The following is a 25,822-nucleotide window of genomic DNA, read 5'->3' on the forward strand; positions in this document are numbered from 1 at the left end:
AACATGATTCTCATGTATTTTTGTTTAATTGATGCTAGCTGTTCAATGACAAAAAGCAGGACAACTCCGTCAAGTTCCGCATCAAAGGACAAGGGGTGACAGAGAAACCATTTGGTTTGTTCAGCATTGATGAAAGCAGCGGGGATGTATATGTAAACCGGCCCATCGACAGGGAAATGTATGGTGTAAGATCGCTTTCAAAAAGATGTATGCACAACTTTAAACATTTATAATCGTATTTTTAAATATTTGTGCGTAAATTAACTTAGGCACGCAAAATTAAGTTTTCATACACGTGAGTCAATACAATTACATTTGTGTTTTTATGTAAGTGTGATTCTAGAAGCTATGACTGTAAACATTCACGAGTACAACTCTGATTTCTACGACTACGAATTCTTCATTATGAACACAAATTCAAGTTTGTGGGGACGAGTAAAGAACAGTTGAAATGACGTCACTGCCGGCACAGGGCAGGTAATCGAACCTTGATTCCATCTAAAGCGCATGCGTCAAAGGTGAAAGATGGCTAACAACAGACCTGAGGCTGCTAGCCCAGGCTCAGCATCACAGGTAAAGTAGATAACGTGTTTATTCAACAGTTTATACGATTTTACTATTTTTATAGCACTTTATAATTATAGAAATTTCTGCAACTCAGACGTTATTGCTTTTGCTTGCAACCTAACGGTATTTACTCGCTGTTAACTAGTGCTAGGCGATGTTAGCGTTGATGAAGTGCTCTGTGTAAAAAGTAACATTATAGTTAGTAATGTTAGAACTTGACCTGTTTCGCCGATTGACACTGCATGAACTGCAATAAACTTAACTGCTATCATATGTTTAGCAATGTCGACCAGAGGAATAATGAGTAATGAAAACTGAGCCAGACAAAGTAATTGCTTTAGCTTGCAAAATAATGATAACGTTAACTTAGCTACGCCTATTAGATTGCAAACATTCTTCAGTTGTAATGTTTTGAATGTCTATTTAGCCTAACGTTACATAACGTTACGTTATTGCTTTTGCTTGCAACCCAGCGGTATTTACTCGCTGTTAACTAGTGCTAGGCGATGTTAACGTTGATGAAGTGCTCTGTGTAAAAAGTAACGTTATAGTTAGTGATTTTAGAACTAAACTGCACTGTTATGATATGTTTAACCATGACGACCAAATCAGTAATGTTAACAACTGAGCCAGATATGATGAGATAACGTCAACCAGCAAGTCATTGTAATGTTAATGAGCATAATGGGCTAATACAAACTTTTGACTCAGTGGTTCAGTATCTGCTTTTTATTCACGACCACAGAACCTGAACGATTGAGGGTAATAAATTAACTTATTAATAAGCAATGCAACATTTGTTTAAAACCAGTCATTCAAGGTCATCAGTACATTCATGTATTCCTTTTAGCAAGGCAGAGTCAGTTGCTGGAGACCAGCTGCAGGTTCGGACGAGCTTGCTTTCTAGTCTGAATGTGGACCAAGACCCGGGCGTTGACAAGCCCTACTATGATTAATGTGTTTTGCAGGTGTTCTGTGTAATACTAAAAATACCTATGGCTATAACATTTGGCATTTAGTTATTGTCTTTCTTATTACTCAGGGCCAATTAACAGACATCTTAAGTGCAGCCCAAAACCTGGTGTTGCTATTGAGAAACAGTGCACCGGCAAATGTCATGCCAGTCAGTCAGGGCAGTACAGGAGAAGCTGCTGTTGGACAGGGAGCGCAGTAAGTGAGGCCTCAGCGCAATGACTCTGGACAGTCTGTCAAACAAGAAATGGCTCGGTAGGATACATGGGTCATTTGTCTGCATTCATTTTGTTACTGTACACCCAGTGTAGGTACTTTTAGACAAACTAGGCCCCGATTCTAATGTAAGCAAAACATAACATAATTAGTCATTGAGAATGTAGATATATTTTAAGTTAGGTTGTTTTGTGTTGATGGATGACAACATAAGAGAATAATAGTTTGCCATCTTATATGTTTAGGTCTTTTCCTGGATTTTTCCGAAAGGAGGCAAGAGGCAAGAAGCGTTTTGCACCATATACACCAACACAACCTGGGAAGAGCTTTTTGGTGAACTTTTTTCTTCTTGAAAAGCAACGTGAAAAAACACCAAATGGAGAAGAGGAACTGCAGCTTATACTGGCTGGCCTTGGAAAACGTTCATTAACCCTTAATGAAAACATCACACATTCAGAGGTATGTAATCATTAATTAACTGCCTTGCCTAAAGTAATATCTAAATATTAAAAACACCCATCTTACAATTCATATTAATGCTTGATGTAATAAATATTAGTATGACAAAATAAAAATCATTTTACATTTTACAGTTATAATCCTGCTTCTGTCATTTTAGTTTTCAGATTTGCTTTTGAGCACATATCCAAGACTGGCAAATATCTGTGGAGGCTGGTTGCTGCACAAGTCCACAGGTATGTAGGCATATACAGTGTATTAATGTCAATGGTTTCAAATTGTGTTTCAATGTACTCCCTAGATGAGTAATTGCTGTATATTCAGATTGGCTATATTTAGTATCTACAACTGTTAAATTTTAGGTGGGGGTGGGCAGCGGAGATTGGCTGTTATCCCTCCAGATTTAAATGGATACACTGGCCAGCAGCTAAAAGCAGTGAGCGGGAATGGAAAATATACAATGTACATTGCTCCTTTACAAGAAGAACTGGATACAATTCCTTTACCAACAGAAGCAAAGGAATTTGAGAAGATGCCCAAAGCCCAGTGTACAACCTGCAAAAAAATGGTTCCGCTTCAGATTCTTCCAGGACACATAAAGGAATGCAAGAAACAACTTGTAGATTTGTGTGATTCTGCTGAAGAAGTATGTTAAAGCTTGGTCTTTTAGGCATTATTTCAGAATTTATTGGATTGAAAAATTACATGTTTTTATTGTGTACAGCACTGAAAAGTGTTGTTATTGTGTTTCATCCACAGGAAAGCTGCAAGGAAGAACATGATGAAAGCTGCAAGGAAGAACAATGCTCAGCTGCACTTTGCTACGAGAAAAGCAAGGTAAGATACTTTTTGCTGTTATTTTTAAGTTTATTTTACAAATGCCATTTATTAGCACTCACAAATATATGTAAAAACAGCATTGTAACTTGTAATTGGTCATTTCCAAGGTATATATTCTTTGCACCAATTGAAGGTCATGATGTTATACATGTCACTTTGCTGGTGCTAGAATTTGGGCTCTACAAGTGTTGTTTAAGTTTCTTTAGCTTAGATATGTTTTCTTATATTTCAGGAGTAGTGTGATGCTTTATTCTCATGCATTATAAATTAATTTGTTAGACCGCTGAGTGTCCTGTGTGCGGAAATGCATTTCATCCTGAAATCATTGAGTTCCATGCAGCCAGTTGCGGATTACGGTAATGTTGGTTTCAGTGCTAGTTTTTTATGTTGAATGTTGATTTGACAATAAATTAGATGTAAGGAGATTTCCTGCCAAATTTTTAATGTAGTTGTTTATTGTTAATTCAGGACAATCTGTTTTCTTTGTGTGCAGAACTTCAGATGATGATGGCCATGAGTCAAGTGATCCAATCAGTACCTTTCAAAGGTAAAATTGTATATTAGGGAATTATGGTGGTGAATGATGTTATCTGAACAATAAACCCTTAAAGAGATACAGCTTTTTCCTGTTGAAAGTGATGTTATGTGTGGTCATAGAGCAATCTAGTAATCCAGAAACATGGTATGTTTGTGATATTTTGCCCGTTCTGACTTGCATTGAGGCCTCACCTCACTCCTGAGAGCGTCACCAGTATAGGAGGATGTGCGAGTATTGTACCAGGCCTAACGACCACCCTGAGAAACAGTAGCAAACACCTATGAAATCATAAAAACCACATAGATTTAGTTGTGATTCAAATGTTAAATGTCTTTTTTTCAGTTCTGAGGACATCTTGAATTGGATTGGTAATCAGGTTGATGAGACAAACACATTTTCCATCTGTGTGTCACGAACTGATCTCTACAACAGAGGCATGCAACAGTGGCAACGGCAGAAGAAGACCTCACCCAAATGTAGACTTAAGGTCACATTCTTTGCCGAGGCAGGCATTGATACTGGTGCCCTTTCCAAAGAATTCCTCACAGGTACAGGTGTATGTCCATATTTGTTAAATCAGACGCATGTGTCAACAGGGGGCCTCTGGTGGTGCAATGGGCTCAAATGCTGATTGGATGAAAAAAATGAACATTGAAGAGACCTTTTGAATTTCATGTATTTGTTGTTTTCCAGAAATGCTGGTAGAAATAGAAAAAAGACTATTTGTTGAAGGTCCAGATAAGAAAGGGAAGAATCCTGTTTACTGCCTTAACAGTTTGGACTGTAACTTCTTCAGGTGTGTAATTAAGTTCTTTTTGCATGTTGTCTTTAAGCATATTAATTGCAGTACTACTTTAGTTTATATCCTGTTTCAATCGTTTAATTCTTCCATTTATTAGGACTGCAGGAGAAGTCATGGCAGCTAGTCTGGCACAAGGCGGACCTTGCCCTTACTTCCTGCGTGAATGGTGCTTCAGATATCTCTGCTCTGGTGACTCTGACAGCATTCAAGTGTCTGCCAGTGATGTCACAGATTTGGAACTGTCACAGCTAATTGTAAAGGTAAGTCCAATTTTATCACGGTCAATAATAGTATTAACTTCATTATGACATGGATTGCACAAATCTAATGAGTTGCTTGTTTGACCGTAGAGCACAATTATGCAATGAGAACAACTTTCACTTAACACCAATCGACTTTCAGATAAACAACGCCAGTGATGACAACATCAGTGACCTGATTGGTGACATTGTGACCTGCGGATACACTGGAATCGTGTCTGAGGATAAAAGGGACAGCATAATAAGGTATATTTACATTTTTGGTTTTCATTATAGAAAGGGAGTACAAGGAATAGTACAACAATTTGTGACTTGATTTGGAATTTCTTCTTGCAACGCTATGTTGTGAAACCACTTTTAAATGTCACAATTATAATTTAACAATTATATATTTTTTCCTACTGTAAACAGTTTTACTACAAATGTTGAATCTCCTGATGAAACACTTTTATATTGTCTGATAGAGCTGTTATACTTCACTCCACCATGAGACTCATCCCGATGCTTGACCAGCTCAGAAAAGGCCTGCAGCTCTATGAACTACCAACGATCATGAAGACCCATCAAGAGCTTTGCCAACCACTGTTTGTTACAGGGGAAGATGATAAGGTACATTTTGTCTCAACCACTCTTAGGCCAGACCTGATTTTGTGGTCAACTTAGAGAAGTCACTTTACATCTTAGGGCTTACGGTACCTTGGGAGGTTGCCGTTGGGGAATCATATGAATGGAAAAGCCAGTAGTACAACGAGCTAGCAGCCGAGGCAGTGCTTCCTGCTGAGGTTGGATGTGGAGAGTTTGTAGTCATTTTAACAACCAGGCTCCTCAAGGATGTGGGGATTCGTTCCAAGAAAGTGCAGATTCTTCATAGGGATTGTAACAACATGTCCTAGTAGCTCGACATGGGTTTCTGGTTGCTTTTAATTAAGCATTTATTTTTTTCTGCAAGAATTACTTATGTTAAATGCAGACTGAAATGTATTTTCTTCTTAAAGGTGGATGCAGTCTTCATTCTGGAAAACAGCCGCCCTGTCTTCAGTGAGATTGGTTCTGCCAAACACCGCATGGAAACAAACATCATGAATTTTTTCCAGGACTACCTTCAGGAAATTGAGGATTCTGGTGTGTTTTAGACAATATTGAATAATGTAGAAGTAGTAAGGTTTTCTTCTGCTGTCCTGCAGTAATTTATACAGCACAGTGGAAATGGCTAGCTATGAATTTACACACTCCAATAAATTCACAAGCCTTAACGTTTCTTTTGCAGAATCTTGATTTTAAATGTGATATTTAATATTATGACCTCTAGAATAAGTGCTTCATGAAATTTTACACACAGACAGGGCTTTTAACACCCCTTGCTCCCAACCTAAAAAGGGGCTATGCTTAACATGTTAATCTGATTTAATTGAGGAATCTTATTAACTAATTGTATTAAGTTGAAAAACAATTAAAAAGATGCTGCCTTCCTTTATTTATCCAGACTTACATTTAATCTCTTTTTTTTAAGAACAAGATGGCCCAAGCAACAACAACATTGCTCCAGAAAGTTTGACTGTTGGAAGAATCATGCAGTGGCTCACTGGACAGGGACACAAGCCCCTTCTGCCTAGTGAAAAGAAGGACTTTGTCATAAATGTGAGATTCCACCATGACTGTGACACACAGCACACTGTTTGTTTTCCTATTGTCAGCGCCTGCAGTCGTACAATAACATTTCCCTCAGTGCACCTGAAAACATTCAGTGAATTCAAAAACATTATGACATTAGCCATATGCCATGGGCAAACCTTTGACAGGGTGTAACAACTCACTCCAAGGGAAAACTAAAGTAACTGCATAAGTCAAAATAGGCATTGAATTGTTTTGTTTTATTGACATTTTATTTGACATTTTCTTGTTTCTGTGAATAACTTTATTCATGGTTACAAAACCTTTTTTTCCTGTTATAAATGGTTCACTTTAAAACCAAAATGAATGAGGAGTTAGTTTTTTACCTCACTGTTGCTCCCATGATAAAATGAAGTAATGTCACAGCAAGCCTTTTGTAACTGGCAGTCTGTTTGCAAATGTTCAACTTCATTCCATTAAATCTTTTGTAAGGACTGATTATATCTTAAGTGTTTCTTTGTGTCACACATAGACTTTCAATGCACTGAACCATTGATATATAAATGTCTCTGCCAAATGATTCTGATGATGCAGAGGGATTGATCATGGACTGTACAGTTTACATACTAGCTGGAGTCAGGGGGCACTCAATTTCTGGGACTTCAACTCCATAAGGTTCTTCAGGCACACCATCAAACATCTCCCAGTCAGTTCCAAACAGCTCCATGTTCTGAAAATAGTGTTATTTTGTATGAAACAACATTTAGAAATATTTGAAAACACTGCCAAGCACACATTGACGTACAAAGGCCTAATGCAGTGACAAAAGAAAATCTATCAAATCAAGCTCAGTTATTTGTCTAATTGTGTGCTTAAGTGAAACAACACACTACTCTTACATACTTCTATATTATTATTCAATAACCTTCTTCTAGAGTTATTTACACCATTCAAAAATTTAATTTCAGCTTTTTTTATATAAGTCTAAATCGATACTTTCAGGTTGAAAACATTTTATCTGCATTTTGTAACTGCACTTTTGAGAGATTGCTTCAACAAACCTGCAAATCTTCATCTGTGTTACAAGGGTTCTGCATGTGACCCATAACCCAGAGTTGGTTAGGTGTGAGTCCACCTTCAGATCGTAACGGATGGTTGTCCCAGCCCTCTGTGAATGTGTGAAGGGCCTCTGCCAGACGCGGTAGGAACACATAATGGGCACAAAACAGATGGACAGCATCTGACAAATCCAACAGGCCATCTTCTTCTAGACTGTGAAGAACTTCATAGTACAGATGAGTGACAGAGGTCCAGACATCTCGCCATAGGCGTTCAATCCTAAATAAGAAATAACAGGCCTTACTCAACTCAAAAGTAATCATTCACATAGTCTTACTTAAAACACTTTCCAACAATGATTTAACATTCTCACTATGAATATACTGTAGATTATCATTTTAACCTTTGGTTGTGTACACTTCGCCCAGCGATGAAGCTCCCTCTTCCGGTGCCTTTAACACTGAACATGGTTTCAGCAATTGCAACATTTTCAACGCCTTCATCGCCCCTGACCCTGGAAAATGAATAGGGGAAATGCTCAGTTATAATTATCACAACAAAATATTCCATTGAACATTACTTAAAATGATCAACAAGAGCATAGAAACAGTAGCACAAGATATCACTATTTACCTAGAAGGCCAGCCAAAGTTTTCCACTGCCTTAAGGAAAAATGAAAGGGCAGTGTTTGAGCAGTTATTTGTTGCTGGTTCCAGATACAGTATCTATACAGATAACAGAGTTTCATATAGTGAATCTGCAAACATTTAAATATACTCACATTGCCTACTGCACACACAATAATAACTTAGGGTAAAGTATATTACCAAATGTAATGCACCAAAAAATTTGCTAATTAAACGTGACTTTTGCTGTGCACATGGATAAATGCACAATATTAAACTGCATGTAATCAACTACTGTTGTCCTTTATTTTGATATATTTACTTTTACTTCCGGGTCATCTGACCCACCGGTCTTGTTTTTCTTAATGTCTTAATTCAGTGGAGAAACGAAAAAATGAATTTGCAAAAAAACTAAATCAGACTGTCATTTGAATTTGGTTTTGTCATTATACGTTTTGGATTTAAATAATAATAATAATAAATAATAATAATAATAATACGGACGGAACCTTATGCAGTCTATCAACAGTGAATACATGAACACAAAAATATACAGGAAGAGTAAATCACTATAATAAAAGTAGTAAAAAAAAAAAAAAGTGATGCACCTTTCTGGAGTAACCATCTATTGCTCCAAATATGACAATGTTGTACCTTGAAATCAAAAGGATGAGATGACAATGAGCAGTTAATGAAAAGAGCTGCATTAACTCAACACCCATAATAAATTACATAAATAAATGAATATTTTACCTTATGAGCTTATGGTTAGTGTCCACGTGCACTAATGACAAAGGCCGCTGTACGAAGTATGTCCTCCTGACGATGCAACCAAGCTATGTCATTCTTTCCAAAATTCCTGGAGCATCAACTCTGTGCATGGACTCCTTGATGCGATTCCACTGAACTCTATGTCCATTTGCTTGGAGGCAACCTTTAACCATTCTGTATCCTGCATTTGGGATCCTGGTTTTTATGGAGATGACAGCATCATCCAGATCACTGTCAGATAAACTGCTGTATGTAAGTCTTGTGGACAACCTGAGTTCATGCATACGCCGGAAAATTGTACTTTGGCTGACACCCAGCAGGTTGGCGATACAAGACACTGGTAAGGGCATGTCAATAAGCCTGGACAGCAGCTCCTCAGAAAAACTCAATTTTGGTCGGCCGAGTCCTCCTTCTCTAATAAAAACACAGGGACTCACTTGTGAAAGAGCTGCGTGAATCATTCTTTGAAGGGATAAAAGACACTCCACAATTTCAGCTGGGATGTTTAAAATGCTAGATGCAGATGTCAGAATAAAGGCTTCCTGATTTACAACGTACTGGAAGTAGTCCCAATTAAAGTATGGTTGACTTAACGAGTCAGTGATCCTTGATTCCAGACGCTGCAGTAACTGAGTAGCCAGTGGTCCCTGTAAATGACAAAATACATATTAGATGCAATACATGGTACCGTTAACTTAGCCTTACCATTTCAACTTTATGTAACGTTAGGCTAAATAGACATTCAAAACATTACAACTGAAGAATGTTTGCAATCTAATAGGCGTAGCTAAGTTAACGTTATCATTATTTTGCAAGCTAAAGCAATTACTTTGTCTGGCTCAGTTTTCATTACTCATTATTCCTCTGGTCGACATTGCTAAACATATGATAGCAGTTAAGTTTATTGCAGTTCATGCAGTGTCAATCGGCGAAACAGGTCAAGTTCTAACATTACTAACTATAATGTTACTTTTTACACAGAGCACTTCATCAACGCTAACATCGCCTAGCACTAGTTAACAGCGAGTAAATACCGTTAGGTTGCAAGCAAAAGCAATAACGTCTGAGTTGCAGAAATTTCTATAATTATAAAGTGCTATAAAAATAGTAAAATCGTATAAACTGTTGAATAAACACGTTATCTACTTTACCTGTGATGCTGAGCCTGGGCTAGCAGCCTCAGGTCTGTTGTTAGCCATCTTTCACCTTTGACGCATGCGCTTTAGATGGAATCAAGGTTCGATTACCTGCCCTGTGCCGGCAGTGACGTCATTTCAACTGTTCTTTACTCGTCCCCACAAACTTGAATTTGTGTTCATAATGAAGAATTCGTAGTCGTAGAAATCAGAGTTGTACTCGTGAATGTTTACAGTCGTAGCTTCTAGAATCACACTTACATAAAAACACAAATGTAATTGTATTGACTCACGTGTATGAAAACTTAATTTTGCGTGCTTAAGTTAATTTACGCACAAATATTTAAAAATACGATTATAAATGTTTAAAGTTGTGCATACATCTTTTTGAAAGCGATCTTACACCATAGAAATGAACCCCATCTTCCATGTAAGACAAAAAAAGATTTGTTGAGTTTGTCATGACACTAATGCTAACAACAGGAAGGACTGATTCAGTTTTTATATATCGATGTAGTTCATTTGGACTTTTTGTTTCTTTTGTAGATTGACTTTGATGTGCTGGACAGGCAGACTGGTATCGCAATGGACAAAACACTGTCATTTAATGTAGAAATAAAGGACAAGAATGACAATAGTCCTCAGTTCAATCCGAGCACTATCCGTGCAAGTGTTCCTGAGAACACGCCTGAAGGTAAGTGCATATATATGAAGATAAAGTGTGCAGCCTTGTGTGTGTGTGTGTGTGTGTGTGTGTGTGTGTGTATTTTTGTACATAAATGGTACATTTTTATACCTTCTGAAAGAGTACCTCCCCAGTGAGAATTTTTTTTAATATCTCTATTTGGCGACACAGAAATTACAAAATCTAATGCTTTTAGGGCTGTGCAAAAAATCGAATGCGATTTTCATGCGCATCTCATCAGCAAAGACGCTCCTGTAATTAGCTGTATATCTCCAGCAATTGCGTTCAGATCAGGGTTGCCAGGTTTTCACAACAAATCCTGCCCAGTTGCTTCTCAAAACTAATCTAAAACTAGCCCAATCGCGATTCCAGGAGGTTCCCCGATACAAATTGCTTCCCGGGGTTAAAATATACGTTTTTTGGCAGGATTGCCTTGGTAAAATTCGCATTTTAGAGGATAAATATCACGTTATTGGTATTGGGGTTGCTTCAAACTGCGGACATGAAAAACAACCGCAGATTTGGCAACACTGGTTCAGGTGGAGCGGCAGTTACTACACAGAGCCGTAGTCTACCGACAACTAACACAAAATCGCTTTCAAAATCGACAAAGAATCGCCAGCGATTTTAAAATCGATTTTGTATAGATTTTCAGTGAATTATGGCTCTGTGTAGTAAATGCCAACCAGAAGTCTTACTGTTGTTGATCTTTTCAAATTAAATAATTCATAGTGATATTTAAACATACAAACACTTTTAAAAATCAAAACTTGCTCCTTGTCCAAGAGAAGCAGTTATTTATAAACTAAACTGTTAAAAGTAAAGAGCAAGCAGAGAGCTTGTTTTCTCTTATTAATCATCCTTGTTTTAATAGGTGTAGTCCAAGCAGTATTACAAGCTCATGACATTGATTTGAAGGATACTCCTAATTCCCAGTTCACCATGGCGGTGGTGTCACAAGACCCTGCCTCACCAAAATTTACCCTGAAGGACTTACCTACCTCTACAGTCAAACAGCTCGCCTTCACGGGATGCTTTGATTATGATGTGAGTAACTAATGTTGAATGCACATTTTCAGTATTTTTCAGTATTTCTAATCTTTTCTGTTTCCTGTATTTTAGAAAGCAAAACAATATAAAGTGCTAGTTGAAGCGAGGGATCAAGGCACACCTACAATGTCTTCAACTGCAACTGTTTTTCTGGATATCACTGATTCCAACACCCATCCCCCAGAATTCAGTTCGGCCACGGTGAGTCAGGATAGTCACACAATCCCATTTCATATGCAAGGGATGTAACGGTATGAAATTTCTTTCACAATAATGAATGCAGAATTCGGATTAAACACCCATATATAAACTAAATAAATACAAGGGTGACGTAGAGAATTTGTCAGTGTGCAATTATTTCCCCCCAACCTCAGTTCAACAGTCGAGGAATACTGTCACATTAAGGATCGATTTTAGAAATATCCGACGCGTGCTTCGATCGGCTTGAATACAGTCCGCAACCGGATGGAAGCAGTCAGACTGTTGAAATAGAATACAGCGTCTCAGATAGTAGTAGACAGTTGGAGCAAGAGACGGAAATGAGGGCGAACATGGTAATTTATACGTGAAACGCCACCCCATCCACTTCAGGGTCGTTTAGTATCACACATAGATAAACAGTCAGTAAGTAGCGAGCCGACAGCGTCTGCCAGTCTTCAAGGTCTGCCAAGCCTGCTGCAACACCTCCACGCTTGTATCGCTGTGGTAAATGACTCGCGGTGCTCGATGCACTCAATAACGTGCTAATAAAGAAAAACTCGTAGTGATATCTGTTTGCCTCTCGTGTCTGCTAGTGTCCTCTGCCGCACTGCAAGGTAAACGAGTCCCAAAATCACCCTTCCTGATCCGAACATTCAAGATGCGTTAGACGCAAAAAGCCCTTACCTCCTGAACCGAAAACGGCGCCCCGAAAGTGGAAAACGGAAAATAAACGCTCACCCAGATGTCCGTCGCATCTCCTTTTATCCTCGCGGAAACGCCATATTTGGGAATTAACCCCGTGATGGCTGATAACATCACCACATATATATATATATTTTTTTTGTATTTTTTATTAAGTGTTTTTTTATTTATTTATTTTAATTTAATTTTGTTTTATGATGTACAGAGTGTGAATGAAAATTGAGTGTAATCCCAGACCATATTTGTAAATCTACCAGTAATGTATGGCTTTCTGTTTTAATGTTCAAAGCAACCTATGTTTTTTCTTTAAAATTAGGTTAACCCAGGGGTAGGCAAGTTCGGTCCTAGAGAGCCGCAGTCCTGCACAGTTCAGCTCCAACCCTGAAAAAAAAAACTCACCTGCCTGTACCTTAGTAATCCTAAAGACATTGAGCTTGTTCAGGTGTGTTTGATTAGGATTGAAGCTGAACTCTGCAGATCTGCGGCTCTCTAGGACCGAACTTGCCTACCCCTGGGTTAACCTACAGTATACTATTTTATTTTTTCGTCTTAACAAAAGTACTTGTTGGAAAAAAAAAGTGTTTGTAATAATAAAACCTTCATATTCATCCGGAAGAAGGAGGCGAGAACTGGCGGACAATCAAATGAAACTTTTAATAACCAACATAAACACAAAACAGCACAAATAAAAACCAAAACATAAAATAAAGCCCAGGCCTGGTCCTCTCTCGTTCTTCTCTGTCGTCGCTCCAGTTTTATATCCTTCCATCTCCTCTGTGGGACTCAAGACCGGTGGTGGGTCGCAGGTGTCGCTGATTTCCCAAGCAGTCCACCGCCCTCGTGTTCCCACATCCCTCGGCCCCGCCCCTCTCATCACAGTGTTGTTTTATTTTATTTTAATAAGTCACTCACACATACTTTCGTAGCCTAAATCCTTGAATATGTCTTTTATTTTGTCAATATTAACTTCTGGCATTTCTATATCAATTAAAACGTACTCGGTTACTAACGTAACCTTGGTTCTCTCTAGAAGAGGGAACGAGTACTGCGTCTTAGCTAAGACGCTACGGGAAAAGTCTCTTTTCACGATACACTGAAGCAAAAAATTATCCTTAATTTTGAATTATTGTAAAGCGCATTTGCAGCAGCACACAGCCATAGGCGAGACAAACTCCAAAGTCCTCTCTCGTCCTTCACTGTCGTCGCTCCAGTTTTATATCCTTCTATCTCCTCTGTGGGACTCAAGACCGGTGGTGGGTCGCAGGTGTCGCTGATTTCCCAATTAGTCCACCGCCCTCGTGTTCCCACATCCCTCGGCCCCGCCCCACTCGTCACAGTGTTGTTTTATTTTATTTTAATAAGTCACTCACACATACTTTCGTAGCCTAAATCCTTGAATATGTCTTTTATTTTGTCAATATTAACTTCTGGCATTTCTATATCAATTAAAACGTACTCGGTTACTAACGTAACCTTGGTTCTCTCTAGAAGAGAGAAAACGAGTACTGCGTCTTAGCTAAGATGCTACGGGAAAAGTCTCTTTTCACGATACACTGAAGCAAAAAATTATCCTTAATTTTGAATTATTGTAAAGCGCATTTGCAGCAGCACACAGCCATAGGCGAGACGGCTCGCTCACTCATTGGCTGCTCTGCGGCAACTGCATAAGCCTATCGAGCGCAGGCTGATGCAACAGCTTCGCGCCCTCCATGCCACTTCCCGCCGAAACGGGTGTGGCCTAGCCCTATAAAGGGAGCTCGAAAAGGCTGACTCACCTGATTTATTTCATCGCCGAAGCGAACCAGAGTGAATCGTACGCACGGCAGAGAACGCAGTACTCGTTCCCTCTTCTAGAGAGAACCGAGGTTACATTAGTAACCGAGTACGTTCTCTCACGAGAGTTCTCTCATACTGCGTCTTAGCTAAAACGCTACGGGAACCCAATGTAAAGCGCCGTGCGTGCAGGGATCACACACCAATAAACCTGGAAGCGACGCCCAGGATTTACAGTGCACAATCACCAGAGGGACTCACAGAGAGTCCTAGAACAGGAGGGGGGGGACCCTCCATCCCATATCTAGCAGCGTCCGTAGACGCAGCAATATGACATCACATAATCAAGGCAAGGCCTGACCAATGTGGTAATGTGGGTCTTACGCAATACTGCCCATATAACAGTCGGCAGCGCATAGCGCATAGTTCCAATCAGGACCCTGATTCAACTATACCGACAGCAGCTTTGCTTGCAGGGCGGAAACCTCCAGGTTATAGAACCTGATAAATGCAGACGGCGAGGCCCATCCTGCCGCCATACATATATCCTGTAAGGAGATCCCACTAGACCACGCCCACGATGAGGCGACGCCTCTTGTGGAGTGTGCTCTGATGCCCAGTGGGCACTGAAGGCCCCTGGAAGTGTAAGCTAATGCTATAGCATCAACTATCCATCTGGATAGGCTCTGTCTCGAAACAGCCATTTCCTTGGAACGTCCACTGAATGAGACAAACAGCTGCTCAGTCTGTCTGAAGACAGCGGAGTGAGACACATAAGCTCTTAAAGCCCTAACGGGGCAAAGAAGACTCGAGTCTCCATCCACTCCTGACACCGACAGGGCAGACAGGGAAATAACCTGAGCCCGAAACGGCGTGTTGAGGGATTTCGGCACATAACGGTGCCTAGGTTTGAGTATGACCCTTGAGTCATTAGGCCCAAACTCCAAGCACGTCGGGCTCACCGAGAGCACGTGCAGGTCACCCACACGCTTCACTGAAGCGAGAGCCAACAAGAACACTGTCTTGAATGACAGATATTTGAGGCTAATCGTTTGGATCGGCTCGAAAGGGACCACGTAAACTTTGAGCGTGGAGGGGGCTCTGCCCTTATCCAACAGCTCCTGTAGGAAGGAGAGAACCTCCGTCACCTCACAACTAAGTGATAGTATTTAACACTCCCACTGAGAGATCAGCTGGTAACCGTTGAGCGCCCACACATGGAGGGACCACAACACCGGTTGAGGGTGCCAAATCGAGCCCCTGGCCTGCGATAGGAGGTCACTCCTCAACGGCACTGGAAACCATGGTTGGTTCTTCCAAAGTGGTGCTACAAGCAGTACTGAGCATCTTGTTTCCCTCACCCGTTCTTTCACCTGCGGAAGGAGGGAGACGGTTTCCACCTTTGAGACAGCGCGCTTTCGTTCTTGGAAAAGAACACTGGGCAGTGAGCGTTTTCGTGGGACGCGAAGAGGTCCACTTCCGCCCTGCCAAATCTCTCCCACAGCAGCTGGACTGTCTGTGGGTGTAGAGACCATTCGCCCGTGGGAATGTTGTTTCTGGACAGTCTGTCTGGACCCAGATTCTGTAGCCCAGGCACATGAACTGCTCTCAGCGAGCGCAAGTTGCGCTGAGCCCAAACCAGGAGGCGTTCCGCCAACCTGTACAGGTTTCGGGACCTGAGACCGCCCTGTCGATTTATGTAGGACAACACAGACATCTGGACATCATTGTCCGAACGGACTAAGACGTGGTGGCCCTTGATTCGGGGACAAAAGCGCGTCAGCGCGCTCTCTACTGCCAGCATTTCCAGACAGTTGATATGTTGGAGCTTTTCCCGTTCTGACCACAGGCCAAAGAACGGTCTGCCCTCGAGCAACGCTCCCCATCCCGAAGTGGAGGCGTCAGTCGACACCATTTTCACTTTCGAGGAAGTCCCCAGGCTTACACCTGATTGGTACTAGTCGTTCGCTGTCCAGGGTTTCAAGGCTGTAACACAGCTCTGATTGACCTTGAGACGCAACTGACCGGATATCCACGCTCTGCGCGGTACTCGCGCTTTCAGCCAGAACTGCAAGGGGCGCATGCGGAGCAGGCCCAACTGAAGAACTGGTGATGCTGAGGCCATGAGACCTAGCATCTTCTGAAATTCTCTGAGCGAGAAGGTCGCGCCACAGTGGAGAGAGCTCGCTGCGTGCTGAATGCCCAACGTGCGCTGTGGCGACAGCCGCGCCGTCATGGAGCGTGAGTCCAGAGCTATACCCAAGAACAGTATCGTCTGACTGGGGTTCAGCGAACTCTTCGTCCAGTTGACACTGAGACCAAGTTTCTCGAGGTGATCGAGTAAAATGGCCCTGTGTTCCACGAGCTCTGATCGTGATTGAGCCAGAATCAGCCAGTCGTCCAAATAGTTCAGCACTCGCATGGCCGGGACACCAGAAATTACACCTTTTTCGGGAAATATCTGGGTAGCCGTGATAACGGTGTTTGTGTGCAGGCAAGCGGGCAACTGTACAGGCTTGCGCATTGCAAAAGACGCTGAGACAGTCACAATCCCTGGAACTGAAACAGCGGCGCGCTTGGGTGAGAGTTCGGCCGCGGCGGGACTCGTACACCGGCGCTTTCCTAGGAGTGCTAGGATGGCTTCGGGGCTTCCGGCTTCACCGTAATCCTCTGCCGTGGGCCCCACGGCGCGGGGCGACGGCCGGTAGAGCGAGAACGGGGTCTCGAGCTGCGTTGCTGACGCTGTTGTGATGAAGCAGCAGGAGGCGGGGGGTGTGGCTGAGAGCTTTGCGGGGCCGGTCTAGCGCGACTCGCTGCAGAACGGGAGCGCTTCCTGAGGAAGTGCTTCAATGCTTGCGCCGCTTTCTGGTCCTCGACGAATCTCTCAACGAACTCGTTGACAGAAGATCCGAAGAGGCCAGCGGGAGTCAGCGGGGCGTCGAGGAACGCACTGCATTCAGACTCTGCCATGTCTGAGAGCGTCAGCCATAGATGCCTCTCAGCCACCGTAGCAGAAGCCATAACTCGTCCCATGGCCTGTGCAGCGGATTTAGTAGCACGGAGAGAGAGATCCGAAGCACTCCTCAAATCTGCGAGACAGATAGCCTCAGGTCCCATCTCGTCCAGCTTATGGAGGAGATCACCCTGGAATATCTGCAGCGTGGCCATGGTGTGTAGTGCAGACGCAGCCTGCCCAGCAGCAGAAAAGATCCGCGCGAGCAGAGATGACATCATGCGGCAGGCTTTAGATGGCAACACCGCTTTCGTCCGCCGTCCAGCAGAGGGCGGGCAAAGGTGCGTCGCTATCGCCTGTTCCACCGGCAGAAGTGACTGGTAGTTCCTGTTTTTAGCATCATCCAGTGTGGAGAATGATAGTGAGACAGACGAACGAGTTCGCGCTGAATATGGAGCGTTCCAAACCTTTGCCACCTCTTCGTGAAGCTCAGGAAGAAATGGGGCGGGCTTTGAGTTCGGAGAAGTACACTCATTTGAAAGGAAACTACCATCCAGCCGGGAACGAGGCTCGTCGCGGCCAGCGTGAGCACTCGCATCAGCTCCTTCTCGATGTCAGCTCGTCTGCTGGGCTTCTGAGCAGAAGGCGCGAGATCCCCGGAGCTCGCCCAGCCCTCACTGCCCGAAGCTAGCAGAGAGCACGTGTCCTCTTCCCCCGACGTGGCCCTGAGATCGACTTCCTCGGAAGACGCAGCGGCAGATAGCGGGCGCTGACCATCGGTTGAGCTGGAGACTGTTCCGGAATCCACTGGAAGCGGCGCTTTTTACGGTGCCGCAGCGCAGCGTAGAATGCAGGCTCAGAGAAAAAAGCCAAGCGAGTCCTCAGAGTCACCATTGGCAACAGCTCGCAGTGAGGGCATCCGGGCAGGCAGGAGACACAGATGATGTGACGGTCTCCCTCGCTGAGTGGGGCTCTGCACGAGCCGCAAGAAGGCATCTTTAAAAAGACGCAGCTCTTTTACGAGTGTGTGTCGCTGGGCGAACACACACAGGATAAAAGGAATTGAAAAGGATATGGGCGCCGGAGAGCGCAGCAGGAACGGCAGTGGAAGGCGGCGTTGGCCAGCAGCATCAGGAATGGCTCGTCCCGCTGAGATGCTTATCAGACGACGCGTTGCTTCTTCTCGTGATCAACGATGTGTGAGCTTCGCTGAAGAGATGAAAAATCAGGTGAGTCCACCTTTTCGAGCTCCCTTTATAGGGCTAGGCCACACCCGTTTCGGCGGGAAGTGGCATGGAGGGCGCAAAGGGCCATCATTGGTCTGATGTTGCATCAGCCTGCGCTCGATAGGCTTTCTGCAGTTGCCGCAGAGCAGCCAATGAGCGAGCGAGCCATCTCGCCTATGGCTGTGTGCTGCTGCAAATGCGCTTTACAATAATTCAAAATTAAGGATAATTTTTTGCTTCAGTGTATCGTGAAAAGAGACTTTTCCCGTAGCGTCTTAGCTAAGACACAGTACGAGAGAACCCCCATAGACGCATACAAATATTAAACAGGAATGAATGTGGTAAGTCAAGATGGGATTTTCTTGCCAAAGACTTATCATTTGAAATAGACGTAGAATGTCTAAACTTTTACAACATTACACGAAAGGCTAAATATTTCTTCTCAAGTAGTGCATAGAAATGCATCTGGTGTCTGGCATTTGGTGTCTTTGTGACTACTGGCGCGGACATATCAGGGAAGGTTGTAAAACATCTAAAGGTTTTTCGGGGTTTGCAACTCAATTGTAAACTAATTAGTTTTGACGGGTTCTGGCCAACATTTTGTGTTCAGTGATCAAAGGGTGACAATTTCAACTTTCAGCTGAAAGTTCATTTACTGGTCAAAAGGATGTGAGATCTGAAAAAGTCAGACCATGGTATATACAGTAGGAAAATGTTGTTTAATTTAGTTTATTTTATCAAACTCAACATAAATATACTGAGAATGCAAACAAGTACACGAACACAAGCATACAATCACAAACAAAACACACACACAAACACATACACACACACACACACACACACACACACACGTAAACATACAGAAAACATGAACATGTAACCAAACAAACACAAATATACCCCAAACTCAAACAAGTACGTAAATATACAAACACACAAACTAGTTCACAAACACAAAGAAACCTATATTATATTGAAAATTTGTTGTCATAAGTTTTCTTTGAAACCAAAAGTGTTTCTTATACAAGTTGCTACAAATGTCTCACAGAACTAACAACAGATTAGACTCTTTCTCACTTTACAATTGGCGTTGTTGACTATGCTGTTTAAAATATTTTAAAAAGTATTCTTTTTTAGCTTTCATGTAGGATTCATGTCCGCACTCAAGGGTTTTTAGCAAGAGTCCAGAGACAAATGAAAATAGATGCGTGAAAAAAAATAATAATAAAAATGACAGACTAAATGCTTTAAAACAATTGAGTTTGCTTTAATTGTTTAAAACAATTGAGTTTATGCATTTCTCTTATGCTCTTAATGAAGCTGATTACATTTGATTACATGTTTTAAGACTTGTAATGTTTTCAACCGTTAACCTTTTGAAACATGTATTTAAAAGTTTATTAGCTATGATACTGTTTTGAAATCAAGTTTTTGCACACCTACGAAGGGGAAACCCACCAGGCATCTAACAATGGACTGGCAAAACAGTTCAACTTAACAAATAAATATACATCACCCAAATAGGAAATAAGCATGTGGCCTTAACTCCTGAAACATCTGTGTCTAACATTTTAGTGCAGTCAATGCAGTTTATGAAATATATCAATTAAATCTGTACGTGTGTGAAAAAATATTCAGATGTAACCCCTCTGTAATCGTTAACATTTTCATAATTAACCGCAATTTAATTATTTTTCGCAGTAACTGTAACTGATTACATTTATTTTGTAATCAAATTACATAATTTAACTATATGTAGTTGACTCCCTAACACTGTTTATGCATTATAACAATAATTGATGATGAAAGAGTTCAGTAACCTCTTTAATGTTAAAAATGTGGACGATATCACTTAACACTAGTTTGGCAAACAAGGGTCTGCTCATAAAACAACCCAGACCCCCGACTTGAAAGCACCGTAACAAGTATAGCCATTGTAGAAATGTATTATAGAGATGCAGTAAGATAAACTCTGGATGCACGATTGACCGACTTATCACATGTTTAGCATATTATTGCAATACCCTGCTTACCTATTGATGATGAAATATGTCTGTAAAAATACCTGTCAAGCTCAACATGCAAAGAGAGAGAGAGAGAGCTCAACAAACATACAAGCATTCTCCAGAAGGGTGCTGATAATGGGGGGGCTTTTCATTTAATGATGAAGACAGACTGGATATTCAGACAACAGCAGCAGGACACGATTGTCTTTTTCTAAAGATAAAGAAAATTATTTGGTTTTAGGAACACACGAATCCTAATGCCCAGTACTTCACAAGATAATATAACAACGGTTGCTCCATTACAACATAGACAACACTATTTTAGCCTGTTTTAGCACATCTATATTGTATTATTCTTGAATATAATTGTTTAGTCTAAATATGTTTTAACAATTATTTTTGTTTTTGTTTTACAAAGGGGTTAAATTGAACACATTTTACTAACACCTCATTCAAGCTATGTAGATCTTCAGGTCAGGGAACTACAATACACAGCATACACCTCAGGCTTCAAACATGGCCGTTGCGGATACTTATTCCAAAATACTCATGCCGTACGTGGCAACGCTCTAAATCATTGGACATCTGATTAAATGAATGCGCAGATAACCTATATAAAAAGACGCACATTTCCACACTTTTTGTGAAGTATACGCTCCTTCCATGTTGTGATGTTACAAACCCTTTTTTGTGATCCATTTTAGTGATTCAAAGTCCAATTCACTTCTGAAAAATGATTCATTTGGACAGTTCGTTTCAATGAACTGATTCATAGGCTGCTTAAGTCATCTCGCAGTTATGTCAGTACACATTTTTTCTTCTAACAACTCAGTGTCATTTTATGTCCATGAGTCATCTAAATAAAGTAAACTGCTTGAACACATATTGGTGGTTATTGTCTTTTGTTCATTTAAGTTAATGATGCTTGTGGTCGCAGTTTTATGCACCGATCCTTTGTTGTTTGTTTAGCTTAAATATCAGTCTTTAGTCAGTTACAAAAGTGTCAGGCATTAAGTTTTTGTATTTGTAACTAACCTAATTACAATAGAGTTAAAGGTTTCGGGTATTTTTGGTGAGTGTAGGCGGTGAAAACTTAAATGTGACAGTAAATGTGACGGACGAGTGCGTTAGCTACTCACCAGTCCATCGCAAAATATTCAGTCGAAAAAAACTAAGACAAATTGTGTAAGTGTTCATTAAGATGCCGAAATGAAAATAAGCGTACAAATATTCATATTGACAATAAGTACAATATACCCTAAAAACACAATAGCCCCTGCTAAGTACACCTAAAATTTGCTGAGATATAAACTGCAATGTCTTTCATAGCGTTACACTTTGAAACCAGACGATATGTTTCCATGACTTTGTTATGACTTTCCATGACTCTTTCTGTTTGATTTTGTTTACCGCAATTTTCACCATCCTAATTGTAATGGTTTGGTCTTACGCTTAGGGCCTTATACGTTGTGTTTCCTAGTTTTTTGCTCTCGTGTTAGCGGGGCTCTTTGTTTATAAAAAACAATAGTTTGTTGAATTTGGGTATTAAAATATTGCTTTAAACCACGTCTTCATTCGAAATGTTTACTTAAATGAACAAAAGACAATAACCACCAATATGTGTTCACGCAGTTAACTTTATTTAGATGATTCATGGATATATAATGACACTGAGTTGTTAGAAGAAAAAATGTGTACTGACATAACCGCTTGATGACTTAAGGTTCCTATGAATCGGTTCATTGAACCGAACTGTCCAAATGAATCATTTTTCAGAAGTGAATTGGACTTTGAATCACTAAAACAGATCACAAAAAGAAGGTTTGTAACATCACAACATGGAAGGAGCTTATACTTCACAAAAAGTGTGGAAATGTGCGTCTTTTTATATAGGTTATCTGCGCATGCATTTAATCAGATGTCCAATGATTTAGAGCGTTGCCACGTACGGCATGAGTATTTTGGAATAAGTATCCACAACGGCCATGTTTGAAGCCTGAGGTGTATGCTGTGTATTGTAGTTCCCTGACCTGAAGATCTACATAGCTTGAATGAGGTGTTAGTTAAATGTGTTCAATTGAACCCCTTTGTAAAACAAAAACAAAAGTAATTGTTAAAACATATTTAGACTAAACGATTAAAATCAACAATAATATGATATATATGTACTAAAACAGCCTAAAATAGTGTTGGCTATGTTGTAATGGAGCAACTGTTGTTATATTATCTTGTGAAACATTGGGCGTTAGGATTCGTGTGTTCCTAAAACCAAATAATTTTCTTCTTCTTTAGAAAAAGACAATCGTGTCCTGCTGCTGTTGCAATCCAGTCTGTCTTCATCATTAAATGAAAAGCCTGGGGGCTGGGTTGTTTTATGAGCAAACCCTTGTTTCCCAAACTAGTGTTAAGTGATATTGTCCACATTTGTAACATTAAAGAGGTTAATGAACTCTTTCACCATCAATTATTGTTATAATGCATAAACAGTGTTAGGGGGTCAACTACATATAGTTAAATTATGTAATTTGATTACAAAATAAATGTAATCAGTTACAGTTACTGCGAAAAATTAAATTGCAGTTAATTATGAAAATGTTAACGATTACAGAGGGGTTATCTGAATATTTTTTCACACACGTACAGATTTAATTGATATATTTCATAAACTGCATTGACTGCACTAAAATATGAGACACAGATGTTTCAGGAGTTAAGGCCACATGCTTATTTCCTATTTGGGTGATGTATATTTATTTGTTAAGTTGAACTGTTTTACTAGTTCGTTGTTAGATGCCTGGTGGGTTTCCCCTTCGTAGGTGTGTAAAAACTTGATTTCAAAACAGTATCATAGCTAATAAACTATCTTGTTGTGTTTTTAAATGCATGTTTCAAAAGGTTAACAGTTGAAAACATTACAAGTCTTAAAACATGTAATCAGCTTCATTACTTTTTTAAAGAAATTTAAATACACAGTTACAGTACCTTTTAGATTTTAAATAGGGTAATTTGTAATCTATAACCTATTACAAGTTCATAATAACTTTCCCAAAACTGTGCATAAAATAACTCCATCAGGATCTCAGCTCCAGCTAAGCTCCAGAGTGTGTGTGAAACCAGCGTGGCGCATGAGTGTTTGAAAGAAAAATGTTTTAGCTTATATATGTGATTTTACTACAAACTATAAGCCTTCTAACTAAGAAACATAACACTATGATTTTATTTATATATTTATTCATTTATTTATTTTTTATTTCAGAACCAAACCGGTTGTTTGCAGTTAACAAAAGTCATAAGAATGTTTATTGTGTTTTGAAAAGAAAGTAAGTTATGAAAGTATGTTTTTTATTTTTTATTATTTATTATTATTGATTAACATCAACCACAATGCATTTATGAGGTTATCTATTTATTCTGCTTCATGTATGCAACGGTTACTGTATACACATTCAAGAGAAATGCATAAACTCAATTGTTTTAAACAATCTAAAGCATTTAGTCTGTCATTTTATTTTATTTTTTTCACGCATCTATTTTCATTTGTCTCTGGACTCTTGCTAAAAACACTTGAGTGCGGACATGAATCCTACATGAAAGCTAAAAAAGAATACTTTTTAAACTATTTTAAACAGCATAGTTAATGCCAATTGTAAAGTGAGAAAGAGAGTCTAATCTGTTGTTAGTTCTGTGAGACATTTGTAGCAACTTGTATAAGAAACACTTTTGGTTTCAAAGAAAACTTATGACAACAAATTTTCAATATAATATAGGTTTCTTTGTGTTTGTGAACTAGTTTGTGTGTTTGTATATTTACGTACTTGTTTGAGTTTGGGGTATATTTGTGTTTGTTTGGTTACATGTTCATGTTTTCTGTATGTTTACGTGTGTGTGTGTGTGTGTGTGTGTGTATGTGTTTGTGTGTGTGTTTTGTTTGTGATTGTATGCTTGTGTTCGTGTACTTGTTTGCATTCTCAGTATATTTATGTTGTGGTTGGAAGATCTGGGGGGGGGGGGGTTAATAAAAATTATAAAAGTAACTTATAAATGTAACTAAAATAAACTAAATTAAACAACATTTTCCTACTGTATATACCATGGTCTGACTTGTTCAGATCTCACATCCTTTTGACCAGTAAATGAACTTTCAGCTGAAAGTTGAAATTGTCACCCTTTGATCACTGAACACAAAATGTTGGCCAGAACCCGGCAAAACTAATTAGTTTACAATTGAGTTGCAAACCCCGAAAACCTTTAGATGTTTTACAACCTTCGCTGATATGTCCGCGCCAGTAATCACAAAGACACCAGATGCCAGACACCAGATGCATTTCTATGCACTACTTGAGATGAAATATTTAGCCTTTCATTTAATGTTGTAAAAGTTTAGACATTCTACGTCTATTTCAAATGATAACAAGTCTTTGGCAAGAAAATCCCATCTTGACTTACCACATTCATTCCTGTTTAATATTTGTATGCATCTACGGGGGTTTTAATTGATATAGAAATGCCAGAAGTTAATATTGACAAAATAAAAGACATTTTCAAGGATTTAGGCTACTAAAGTATAAAACAACACTTTTTTTCCAACAAGGACTTTGGTTAAGACGAAAAAATAAAATAGTATAGGTTAACCTAATTTTAAAGAAAAAACATTGGTTGCTTTGAACATTAAAACAGAAAGCCATACATTACTGGTAGATTTACAAATATGGTCTGAGATTACACTCAATTTTTGTTCACACTCTGTACATCATAAAACAAAATTTAAAAAAAAAAAAAAAAAAAAAATATATATATATATATATATATATATATATATATATATATATATATATATATATATATATATATATATAAAGATAAAGAAAAAGATAAAGAAAAAGTAGGGGAGTAACAGATTTTCACATTAAGAAACCAAAGTCCTCTAATGAAGAATAAAAAAATCTTGCTTTGGGACTTTTCATTCCTTTTAACGTCTCCAAAAACATCACAAATTCCTCTTTAAACGCCACTAAATGTGGGGGAGTTTTGAAAAACATACATTTATGAATGTAAAACTTCATGCCAGAAGTTAAAACAAGAGCTCATCTTTACAGACTGAGACGATCAAAGGTCAAATATTATTTACATATTTAGTAATACAAATAACCGCGAGAGGTTTCCTATATGCGCGCCACTGAGTGGCGTCTGTACTTCCCGGTCAGAGAGCACCTGTCCATCAAAAGCTCACTATCCAATCAGAGTAGATCACTGTTAAGCCCGCCCCCACGTGAGGTTTGTGTCAAAACACCAAACGTAAAACTAAACGAAGCATAAGCGAAATCTGTGGCAATGAATTCAGAATCCACGATTAGCGAAAACGAATC

General features: G+C 39.9%; 1 protein-coding gene and 2 long non-coding RNA genes across 5 annotated transcripts in view; 2 read left to right on the forward strand and 1 right to left on the reverse strand.

Annotated features, from left to right (window-relative positions):
- LOC132117891 (cadherin-like protein 26) overlaps positions 1-25,822 on the forward strand; it is a 106,444-nt gene that overhangs the window by 1,151 nt on the left and 79,471 nt on the right. The window lies entirely within an intron of this gene.
- Positions 179-2,999, forward strand: LOC132117894 (uncharacterized). Its single transcript, XR_009425866.1, has 5 exons — positions 179-573; positions 2,001-2,214; positions 2,375-2,450; positions 2,577-2,860; positions 2,974-2,999. It is a non-coding gene; the product is annotated as an uncharacterized LOC132117894 (long non-coding RNA).
- On the reverse strand, positions 6,887-10,085 carry LOC132117893 (uncharacterized). The gene is made up of 6 exons (XR_009425865.1): positions 9,873-10,085; positions 8,704-9,368; positions 7,958-8,604; positions 7,728-7,838; positions 7,327-7,603; positions 6,887-6,995 (listed from the first exon to the last, which is right to left on the reverse strand). It is a non-coding gene; the product is annotated as an uncharacterized LOC132117893 (long non-coding RNA).

The sequence above is a fragment of the Carassius carassius genome, chromosome 37 (assembly GCF_963082965.1).
Source record: "Carassius carassius chromosome 37, fCarCar2.1, whole genome shotgun sequence".
Lineage (NCBI taxonomy): Eukaryota > Metazoa > Chordata > Actinopteri > Cypriniformes > Cyprinidae > Carassius > Carassius carassius.